Consider the following 12,916-nt stretch of genomic DNA (forward strand, 5'->3'; position numbering starts at 1 on the left):
AAAGTCCATGTCAAGTGCTCATTGAACGAGGCCGTACCTTCTTGTCCAAGGTCCCTGATAACGTCATGCGCATCTGTTCTATCCAACATCATCTTACCCCCTGCTACCACCCCCTAACCAGCAGCCTGACCAAGGGATTGAATCCGACCCTTAGAGATTTGCTGGCGAAATACGTTTCAGCTGATCACTGCAATTGGGACTTCGGTCTACGTTACATTACATTCGCCTATAATTCTCGCCTTGACACTGTCAACTATTGCCTGTTCTACCTCTTGCATGGCTGGGAACCCGCGATAATGGTAGAAACCTTGTTGCCATCGATTACGACCTCGATAAGCGAATATACCCGTGAGGCCGTCGCTCGCACCGACCACGCTCGACAACTTGCACGCGCTCGCCTATCGGTGTCACAAGAGAACCTGAAGCGTCGCTACGATATCTGTCACCGTGAAGTGCACCTTGTGCCGGATGCGTTAGTGCTGCTTTGGTCACCCTCCCGTCGAGTAGGCTTTTTTCGAGAAATTCCTCTCTTCTTACAATGACCCAAATCGTGTGCTTCGTCAAGTCACGGGTGTCACCTACGAAATCGTTCCAGCCAGCCTCGCAACGTTCACCGCTCCGAACACCAGTGACATCATCCACGTCGCCAGGCTCGAGCTCTACAACTTTCTGCTTGCCACCGATATCTGACGGCACCGGGACGGCGCTTTTGCCGCCGTGCAGTTGGGTTACGATACAACAGGCGCTTAAGAGATATGGCGGAAAGAAAGACGAAGACGGTGAACTGAGTTTTGGCAAGAACTGGTTTCCATACTGGCCTCTGGCTGCGCTTGACTTGTAAATATATTGTAATTAGTTCCTTTGTTTCTGTCTCTCAACATGTCACAATATTAGGGTTATTCTTCTATCTCAACGCATGTGAAGTTTTCGTTGAAATGTCCGGTGGATAGATACATAGATGGAAACTTTATTGAAATGGAAAAGATTTGAAGGAGGGGTGGCCGGAGCCTCTCAGTCCAGGGCCCCACTGGCCTCTGCCGCCTGCCTGACCTGGCTAATTAAGGATTTTTGTCCTGCCAGGTCGAAGCGGGCGAGCTGTGCCTCCCACTGCTCCATTATCTTACTGGTATTTGGCCTATGAGGGTGCTTAGAGCACTCACAGTTTATATGTATTAGGGTAGCTAGGTATGCCACCGCACCAAGGACAGTTGGCCCTATTGGCCTCGAGCTCCACCACTGGAAAAGCTGGCGCCACCATCGGCGTGACGTGCTATGAGGGATCACGTGGACATAGCGGCTGCGTCGGCTCCTTCGGGAGCGCCGAAGCGAGCTCAAAACGAGAGTTTAAATTCCCTCGTACGATGCGGTCCTCATTTAGTGGAGCGATTTTCCCGCTTCGAGTGTCTACTTTACAACGCTTGAAAGCACTGCAATAAGTAGTGGCTGCCTTTGAATGCGCGCAACATGGTAGGCTATTTCTCGGTGCCGCAGTGCCGGACGTACGCAACGGAGCCCGGTATCAGCCTTATTCACACGTAGCCGCAGGACAAGAAGCTGCGTGAAGCTTGGCTCGCGAAACAAAATCAGCAAACAGTCATCGGCTACAACTCGGGTATGCAGCAAGCACAGACGCGAGGAAGATTTCTGCTACGGTGCCGGGTCTGCGATGTTCGGAAAACGCGCACTGAGACGCGCGCCCGAGACCGCTGCCCGACTAATGTCATGACGGTTTGGTCTATGAACTTGTCGACGCTGTAGATACTGGCAAGTTCACTGGAGTGGAAAGGGAGCGGTAAGAAGCACATTTAAAAAAAAGCATATGGCATATGGGCATGTTTGTGTTATGAATTAATGCACTGGATTACAAAAAAGAAGCGGCGGGAAATCGCACGCTGAGAACACCGATAAACGTACAGTGCGACGCAACTCGAGAAATAATATTGAAACGTCCAAGAACTTACGAGAAAAATAAAGATTGAATCGTCGCGACAGCACATCACAGTCCCCGTAGGCGTCGAAGTCTCTACAATGAAATTACTTTTGAACAGCTCCGATAGTGCCCACGCAACATTGGTTGCTTGTATACTGTCAAATGCTCATATTCTGCGGCCTAAAGCTCATGGCACGGTGCGAAAACGCGCACGCAGCGAAAGCGAAACAGTGCGCGGACAAGCGTGCAGACGCGCAGTCGGTCGCTGCGAATCTGTGCGATCACTGCGTTGAGGCTTCATTCTATTACGCTCCATTTAGTTATACAAACACTATAACAACATATTTCAGATAGTTTGTTTGCTCTCAGCGTTTACCTACCTTTCACGCAAGAAGCCGGTTCGGGTGACTCCATCGCGGCGACTGCGCGCAGTGGCGTTCACTATCCGTATTCGGTAAAGAGATAGCGTCTGTAAACGATTGTGTGCTTTCAGTTTGCCCAAGATTATTAGTTAGACAGTAAAAAACTTCTCTCGTTTCGAAAGCACTTACAGAAATGTCCGGGAGAGCTCCCGCGTGGTGTTTTCAGTGAGCGCTGACAGCAAAACCTATGAGGAGCGCGCCGCGTGATCCCTCATACTACGCCAGCGAGGCGCTTCCGATAGATGGCGACTCCGTAACTCCTCGCCGCCAATAACGAGTGGGATTCATGGCATTTAGCAATTTTAAATGGTATTTAGCAATTTTAAATGGGGTCATACCCCGGTCTGTTTTTTACGCCAATCGGCGGCCTCTTCCCCGCTAAGTTGTGGGTGAGGCGGCGGGTATTTTCTGCGGACTCCGCGCTGATGAGCAAGGAAGTTTTCTGCCTGTTCCTTCTCTGTTTGCGGCAGAGCTTCGTGAAGAACATGAAGTGCTACAACTTGAAAAGTGCTACTTTTCACTGAACAAGTGAAAACTTTTTTTTTTTTTGCTGAACAAGTGTTTTGTATCGACATTATCGTCTTGGTAAGGCAGTTGGGCATTGCTCAGTTTCACAACCACATATTTCTGAAGCATAACTGCGAGTCGGCCTAGTTGTAACAGATTCATCTTAAAACTTTTTGTGCGCAAGCAAACAGGCACGAATTATAGGAGCAACAGAAGGACGAGCGCTCGTCCTTGTGTTGCTCCTATTCTTCGTCCGTGTTTGTTTGCGCACAAGAAGTTTTAAGACACATTTGTCCAGTCTCTTACAGATGTATGCCCGTGTCTTTCTTTATCGCGGTGAACGAACCTCAATTGAAAAACGAATACATTACGCTTTGCACAATTGGCGTCTGTCATATCCATCGTTTTTAGATTGCCCGCCTACTGCTTGGCCAGCGTAAGCACACTTAGCAAAAAGATAATGACTTTTCATATTACGCATATCTCGACAAGTGCGAGAGGGACTTTCGTGTCGAGGCTGATGTGTTTGCAACGCGTGTCCTGTTGACATGTAAATGTTCAGGGTGAACAGCAGTAGTCGACCACACGGCTTTGGCAGTAGTCAACCATGCGCGCTGACAACGGGTAACAACGCAGCATGTCAATATGGCTTCGGCATGAGAAAAGCCATTGCTCACCTGTCAACGGCATCTTATCGAGAGAATTACAGAGGCCAAGAGAGAGGATGCATACGTCCAATAGTTATTAGCTCGCCTTAATGGAGGAGCTCTCGCGAGCACGTTTTCTGCAAATAAGGCGGCGACTACAAAGCGCCGGCCTTCCCCGCCCATCAGCTGGTCGGAATAGCTGGACGTGTTAGAATTTCCTGGCCTCCGAACGGGGCCTCCGGTCTCCCGCCTTATTTTCACGGCTGATGTTATTGCATTGCACGAGCAGCACCAGTATTTATACCGGCGACGCACACAGAAGCGCGAGCCACTCATTTCTGAGGCCACTACTGCGCCTTCACGGCCACATTACCAGGTGAGCTTTCTGGACGGTGACGTGAACAAGGGTTGTTCCTTCTCTTTATGCGGTGATACAGGATATCTAACCTTTTTGCCAAAACGTAATTCTTCGCAGCAACGTTAACGAGGTTATCTGCGCGCTCGCTCGTAACGTTGTTGCTCGCGCAGTTGTATTCTGGTATGCCGATCGTGGAAACCTTATAATTTTGAAGAATTTTTTTTCAGAACCCGGCCACGTTATCGAATCGAAAAAGAAAAGAAATTAAATTGAGTAAGTGTTGCTCTCCATGGATTAATCTTCTGTAACGATGACACCTAACCAAAGTAAACACTGTTTCTGCAATATGCCCGCATTACTTCCTACAAATAAGCACGCAACATTTTCAAGTGTAATGCAACCGCTTCCTTTCTCGGACTAATCGAGTAACGTCGGTGCAAGGCCCAACAGCTATATAAAGCCTACTAACAATATTGAAGCTCAAGAGCACCGACTTTAGGCTAGTTGGTTACGCATAGCAGATCACGGTCAAGCGCGTACAAACGAGGACAAAGTGAGGCGCAGAAGCGCTTGTGTTGTCTACTCCTCACTTTGTTCTCGTTTGGGCCTGCTTGACCGTGATCTGCTAACAATGTCGCACATTTTCGTGCCCAAGGTGTGGCTCTACGAAGTCTTACCTGACGGTGCTACACTGCCGTCTCTATCAGTTTGCGAAGCAGGTTCTTCGTGCAAAGTTTTTTGGACTCGCTGCACCGTCACTTCTCGTTTGTTTGTTTTCCTTGATCCGCGGTCGCCGTTGCGTCGTTGTTACGGTAGACGATGTCAAAGAAAGACGTCTGCGCATCAAGTTCTGCTCCATGTTGGACACTCTTTTTATATGAAAGAGGTTGTTGATTTCAAGTTCGTATCGCAAAATCCGGAATTCAGCAGCACTTTTACGTAGAAGTACTTACGTTACGGTAGTTCGGACAAGACCCCAAAATATTTGGAGCTTAGGTGAGTGGCTTCCGCATTACAACGCTGCTGCCTACACAAAATAGAACCTACGTGCAGCACATTCTCGCAAAATTAATTCAAAAAGTTACCGCATCCTCCTTGTACTACCCCTATTTCGCCCCTTGCAACATTCGAAAGTGAAAGGAGAGAATAAAAAGAAGTGTTTCAAGGTTGCAAGGGCATAAAGAAGAAAACGACGGAAGCATTCAGGTGCATGAGGTTGCAGGAGATTGGAACAGTTTTGAACAGTCGATAAAGCGGTGGGACTAGTCATATTATTTTAGCGAGAGTACTCTGAAAGCTATTATTCGTTAGGAATCTACGCAGCATGGCGAAAATAATAACAAAAAAGATTTACATTCGGGTCCCCCCTGGTATGTACCTAATAACGAAGAGAGTGGACAAGCGGACGACTGACGCTGGAGCTCCGTTGGTAGATCTCCTGACCCGGCATGTGGATGCTGGGGTTCTGGTTCCCACCGGTAGCAATAAGCTATCACGGCTTCTACTTGCATTCTGCTTTTGCGTTGTTGCACACTTATATTTGGTTGCGATAATATATATGCCTCCCCTCTGCATGCGCGAGGAGTGTGGGTTATACAAGAAATAGGGAGTAAATGTATTACGAGCTTGTACAAAATATTTGCTAATTATACAATGTTAGCTGAAAGCATGAAAAATGCAGTAGTAGAAAACGGCACACATAAGTAACATTAGAAAAGAAAACAACCAATAGCAGTTCGATCAAATGCCTGCTATTATACCCGTGTTAGCTTGTGCTTTTCGAAAAGTTTCATTGTTGTTAATGGAAACAATATCAGACGGAAGTTCATTCCAATCTTTTGACGTACGTGACAAAAACGAATGTAACACATATGGTGCGCTACATGCATCAATTTTAACTTTATGCTGATGATCAGTACGGAAAGATAAGTAATATTGCCGCGACGTGAATTTGGGATGAAGAGTAGGAGGTGACCCAGCTTATGAAAAAATCAAAGGCGGGAAATCCTGCGACGTGTTGCCAGAGGCTGAAGCCGAGATTTGATTTCGTTGAAGATATGCTCGCAGCGCGGTTGTTGGTCCAGAGAATAAAAGGAGTTGCGTTGTTTTGCATTAGTTCAAGGGATTGTATTAGGATTTCGTGAAAGCGGACCCGTATAGCTGCAGCATATTATAATTTTGGCCATACGAGCGTTTTATAAAGTAGTAATTATATATATATATATATATATATATATATATAATTATATATATTATATATATATATATATATAAGCGGGATTTCTTCAAAGTTCAGCACGCAGGACCCGGCATAACATACTCAGACAAGAGACGACGAACCATTTGGACGACGTATTTGCTGAACGTTTTCGGCTGGTGGACCATCCATCGTCAGAGTACAGTAGCCAGGGTTACTGTACTGTACTGTACGTTACTGTACTCTGACCAAGGCTGTTCCATCAGCCGAAAACATTAATACGTCTTCCAAAAGGTTCGTCGTCCCTTTCCTGAGTATGTTACGCCGGATCCTGCGTGCTGAACTTTGAAGAAACCCAGCTTCTATATATATATATATATATATATATATATATATATATATATATATATATATATATATATTATATATAAAATTACTTTATAAAATCCTGGTATGGCCAAAAGTTAAGTAAGCACGTCTTCCAAAGGGTTCGTCGTCTCTTTCCAGCGTATCTATATAAGCTACATAGTGACTCACTGAATATATTCCTTAGCATCATTTCTTGCACAATTCGTGTGGTTCTTGCTAGACATTTAGTTTATTGGTTCTCGTTATTCTGTTCGTACATTGAACAGAGGGTGTTTCAACTTTGGCAGCGTCGATCGCTCTTGAAGGAGCACGAGGGCGTATACTGGTCATTTATCTGACATTAGATAGCCTACTACATGACGACTGTAACCTAATGGATGTTTATATCCATCACCTTCTCCACCACTTCATGAGATAAATTTCTGATACCCGCGCATAAATGACAACGAGTGAGCAACGAGATGGCACCATCACCATTGCTCAACGGCTAGAGCACCCCACGCGTTATAGGATGGCGGGGGATTTGCCTTCCATGGGCGGCACGTTGTCCTTGCTACCCCACTCACTTATCTTTCATGCGAGATGTCACTTTACTGCCTATATCATTTGTATCTATATTTATTTGGCACAGCTCCACATGCAGGACAGATTATCTTTTGTTAGTAGTACATTCTGTGAAAGCGCAAAACAGACAACGCATTTTCCGCGCAAAATATATAACTCACTAAGGATTCTCTTGTCTGCTTTTTGTGCAGTATGGGCAGTATGATGCGAGGATGCTTGACATGCCTTCTACTCTTTACTTTCGCTGCGCTCACGCTAGGTAAGTGCGGCATCATATCGTATTAAAGTTTCATATTGCTTGCACTCACACTTACAAGTGCTTTTCGCTTATTATTAGAGGAATTCGTACGGATAAAGGCGATTTCAAGTATTTCAGTTTGTTATTTACTGAAATTTTTTAGCGGGGTTACGATCATAACAGAAACAGAATGCTCAGTATTCTTTGACATTTAGTAGCTGAAAAAAAATGCCACCGACAACAGTTACGGGACAGCCTAACGCTGATAGGAGTTCCAAAAGAATAAATTGTAAATACTGTTTATTCTGACATGTACACATCTATAACAATGTATCATGCCAACGAGATGAGCCCAAAGGAAACAAACAGAGCATGTTTCCTAACTAGGACTAGATCCAGGTTCGTAAGAAAACAAAAACGAGTCAGCAGTGGGGTCGGCAAAGAAACGTTCAATAACCGCTCAGTTCAAATGCATCGCATACATAAATTCGTCAAAAAGATTTACCAATTACATGCAAACCTTCGCAATAAATGTAATACGACTAATATTGCAACTGTTTTGAGCCCCTTTTGTTATTCCTTGATTCATGCAGAAACAAAGAAAGTGTCTTGTGTTGAATAGCAGTGTTGTTGTATGGCAGTTTTCTTTTGTTGTAAATATTTTTTCTTCCTGTTTTTCCATGTTCATGTGTATTTTACAATTCACTTCATGTTTGGGCCTGTGCAAAGGCCTAGAGTATTGTTAAATTAAAGATAATAATAAATTATGAACAATTCTTCTTATGCTCACGATATGATGAATAAACATAAGCAAATAAAAAGGTAAACAAATCAAGCTAAATTTCAAGTAAGACTAAACTATGTGCATAACGTTGCACATGGAGTGTAATGAAATACACTTAAGCAAACAGAGGTAGACATCGCAGTTGGTAGGATACGAGCACATGTACAAAAAAAAAAAGGACACCGGGGAGAACACACATGCACCTACAGAAAAACGCTTCAACCTGTGTCGAAAAGTAATCTTACTTTCTTTTGAATATGGTATACAGATCTGCTAAATTGTGCGATTTCCACTACAAAAGGAAAACTATTACATATTTCTATTGCTTGCTGATGTAGTGATTGATTGCCATGATTTGTCCTCGCTCTAATCGAAGCAAGTGAGATCGTTCGTAAGTTATAGTGAATATCACGGCTGAGGTACATATTGCTGAATGAAAGAAAATCTTGTTTAATACGATGATAGATAGGACCTACTAGTTTAAATTTATAGTACTCACTAAGACGCATAACGTGAAAAACAGAAAAATAAGTTATTATGGCTACCTGGCCCTATCGTGAATAGTTTAAATGCTTTTTTGTTTCATGATTATAAATTTTTTTTCATCGGTCTTATTGCCCTTGCCCGAACCTAAGTTGCAGTATGTGAAGTGCGAATGAACAAGAGAAAAGAGTAGCTGCTTTTCTACGGAATATGGATAAAGATGGTTAATGCGACTTATAACAATTATGGGTCGAGCCATTTTCATTTTGACATAAGTGACGTGATCAGACCATCTGATATCGCTGCGGAAGGGTACACCCAGAAACTTGCAACTACTTTTGCATGCGATTTTTGAATAATCAAAATGGAGCTTGGGGTGGCGTTTATTGCTTTATTTTTTGCATGTAATAGTATGAAATTGCTTTTTTAACATTTAATGTCAATTGATTTACAATCAGCCAAGCCTTTCAAGACACATATTCGCTTGATGCTCAAGTTCCTTTAGCTCTGAGCCAGAAAAGAAGACGTTAGTATCATCAGCGTATGAGATAACGTTCGAAGTTGAAGAAATGTTTACGCTGTGATTTATACACGTAGTGAATAGGAGAGGTCCTATTACGAATCCCTGAGGTACGCCATATTTTAATGTTCCACGGTCAGACCAAGTGTTGCTACGCAGCCTTCTGTACTCAGGCAGCTTTGCATTAGGCCTTTAGCGATGGCACGAATTCCGTAAACTAGTTTTGTTTGTAGAATATCATGTTGGACCGAATTAAACGCTTTGCTGAAGTCAAGGAAGACACCAATAGTAAAGAGTTTCGTTCGAATGTTCTAAATTAAGACATTTTTAACATAAAGTTATGCGGTCTCAGTCGACTTGCCGGTTTAGAAGTCGTATTGATGATCACTTATCACATACTTGGAGAAAAAGAAACCAAAAAGACGCGTGTAAATTATTTTGCAGCAACCTTCGACAATCCTGACAGAACTAAAATTGGCCGGTAATTGCCGAATTCTGTTTTCTTTCCGCCTTCGAAAACAACAGTAACACGGGCTACTACTAATTCGGGAACATTCCAGTCTCCAACATCTGTATAAGTATGTAAGTCAACGGGCCTATGAAGCATCCAATTGAATGAATAATTGGCAATGGTGAAAGGTGATCATCCTCAGGAGCACAGGTATTTCTTAGAGAACCAATAATGCTTGTAATTTCTGCTTCTCTTATTGGTGTCAGAAATATCGAGCCAGAATTTGATGTGTGCACGTATGACATAAAGGAGGTATTATTTGGGAGAATATTTGAGGCTGTATATTTGCCCGACCCCAGGAAATGTGCATTAAATTTGTTTGATAATGCCACTGCAGTATGAAGAAAACCGTTTATCAGCATTTAAAGAGTTGGGTTAGTTTTGTTACCAATGAGAGTTTTCATTTCTTCCCAGATCTGCTTAGCATAGTTCCCTATGTGCGATAGCTTCTTTCTGTAAAAGGATGACTTTGCTTTCTTTAGATATGTGTTTAGTATATTACGAAACTTCTTTTACTCAGCTGATATCTCGAAACTTCTTGTTTTGAGAAAATCGGAGAACACCAAGTTTTTTTGTTTTGCTCCTACGAAGAGAGCCTTAGCTATCCAATCTTTTCGAGCATTTCTGTGCTTTATAATCCCTTAGGTTTCGCTAACTGAAGCATGCTGGTGGTGCAAATGATATTTTAGTAATTACGGTGGAGCAAGCTACCTGCTATAGAAAAGATATCGATCGCAATTGCGAATATGCGCTTTACTAGTATTTAATTATGTACTTATTGCTCCATATTTACACTCATGTTCTCTAAGATATGCTTTTTTTAGTATTTCACTCAAAAACGTTTTTCTCGTTATGCTGATTCAAACGTGTAAATTTGCCTTGCTATATTTTATAGCCCGTTCCATGGGGCATCACATATTTTACGGTGCCTGTAAAGTAGGAAAACTTTTCGACAATCAAACAAGATACCAACTCTAATATCAAATGCTCGACGCGAGTAATAAAAAAAAACTACAAAAACATTTATGTAGTGTCACGACGTTTGGTAACAAAAGGAAGGAACACTGCTGGTCCAACTGAAAGTTCTTACATAATTTGCTTAATCTGCGACATTTTTTTCTCATGCTAATAAAAAGTGTCCGAAACGCGTAAACGGCACGTCAATCAGGTTTTCACACGTACGGCTTCATTTTAGAGTACTTATAGGCCATCTGCCATAGAGTAAGTGAGCTTGTCACTTCTTAGGCATTAACGAAGTACTGCAGCAGTTCAATTTTACTTCATAGAACAGCAGTAATTGCATTCGTGCAGTTTTCCTCTAGGGTGGATGGTTTCTGTAAATCCAACAGTGTAGTTTTATTCGCTCACCGATAATGCAAATCTAGTAGTGCAGTTGTAACTGCAGCCTCTGCGTGGTGAAGCTCATCAGCCGTTGCTTGTAAGCGAATAGTAACTGAAGCCTTGTTTCCGAACTCGTCCATGCAGGTGTCAGATTGCAAAGGTTCGCACGTACGCCTATTTATGTGGCAGGGCTCATTACGAGTTCTGGTGTGCATTGCACATAGGTCAAGAAAACTAAAAGCCAGCTATAGATGAGCAAAACTTTACAACTCTCGAGACAAAAGAAAGCTTATAATCGCTGTTGTTTTGTATCCTTCATTTAGTGAAACTTTCAGAGGACCATGTAAAAGCTTTCTTCTTGAAAATGACTGTGTTCTTCTTCAGTGTCAAGTATTTGCGTGGACAGGTGATGTAAGCATCCACAGGTGGTAAAACAAGGTTACGCAGTATAGAGAAGGGCTCGCCTGTTCTTTTGTTCCCTTCACTGTACTGAAAAGTTTTCCTTTACAAATCTCTAGCGACTAAGGCGATAGACTTTCTTTACTCCTCGCATCAGTTCAAAACAATAACCATGGACCGAATCGAGCCTACATTTTTGCACTGCTAAATTCCGGTACTTCTTTCTGAATAACTAATGCCTCTGTTCGACACCGATGTTGATCTTCTACTGTATGTTCCAGGGAATGTCACCAGGAATGGTTCTCTTTGAACAGTGTATCCTAACACGAGCACGTTAAGTAACGTGAGAACATTAGGAGAAATAAAGATAAAATTGTACCAATTTTCTGAAGCGAGGGATTCGTTAAGTGATTTGCCTCTGTATTACAGTTTCTACTTTTGAATTTTCATTAGCCATAATATAGACTCACGGAGTTAGTGCTTCCTTAAAGCCGTCATATTGCGACAACTTTCGTTAGCTGGCTAAAATGAAAAAAAAAAACAACAGCACTACTGCACTGTTTTCCACACATCAGGAGGACTGTTTTTGTTAACAGCATGTCAATGATGTCTAAGGAATATGTGAACCATGCCTGAAATGACTACGTTGCTCCAGACCTCTCGCAAAGCTTCCGTTCAAGCTTTAAGATAACAGGACCGATATATTTTAAAGGGTGACAGCGTTACAGTAAACAAAGTGCGTGAAGCAGTTGAAGAGGACCATTCTTCAGAATAAATATCTCCCAAACGAACTCCGTCTTCGTTATTTCCTGCAGAGAAAAGTTGCAGGTGAAGGCCCTATAGGCCACATATCTTACGGCCACTGATTAAACTGTGCTTTAAAGTATTCTGTTAAAATTGTAGGTCATTTTAAGCAAAGTATCACCATTTGACGCCGTACTTCAAAACAAAACTGTAGGGTTAATACAACGGCTAAACAGCATGCCCTATAAACAAGCTAAGAATGTCGTTTTATAAGCTCTTTGAACATTGATATTGTGGCGGTGATTTAAGCATCACTGACTAAACTCATTCTGCTCTTCAGCATCCTTCTATGAAGAGGATACAGAAATCACCGGTGACGGCGTAATGGTAAGTTTTTCGAACGATATTGTGCAACGCAGGGCTTTCGGCAATATCGTTATTTAATTAAAATATATATTATTTCCATTAACATTTCAATCTGTACTTAGTGCTTCCTAATAACCTATCCATAAATGCTAGTGCTTTAATCATCTCATGCTTCTCATCGCAAGCTCTATTAATTTCTTGCAGAAATAAATGAAAGAAAGACGCAATGAATGTCTCAACTATAGCAAAAAGCTTTAGATCTCGTAATAAAGATCACGATTTCGTCATCTTTTCTTACTTGTAACTGTCCTTTTCCCGTACCAATGCGAGTTTGGCACGAGTTCACCTACTTCATTGTCGTTCTACCCAGCACGGCCAGTTCATCGCAGCAACAAACTATGTATTGCAATGTGTTGACCTCCGTAGTAAGCTGAGATTGAGCTGTGTTTTGAAAGAATTTATTCCAGTCTTTTTTCCATCACATGTGCATAAATTCGAACCACTCTCCGGCTGGAGTTACAGCTGCAAATGATGGC

Source organism: Dermacentor variabilis, chromosome 3 (genome assembly GCF_050947875.1).
Source record: "Dermacentor variabilis isolate Ectoservices chromosome 3, ASM5094787v1, whole genome shotgun sequence".
Lineage (NCBI taxonomy): Eukaryota > Metazoa > Arthropoda > Arachnida > Ixodida > Ixodidae > Dermacentor > Dermacentor variabilis.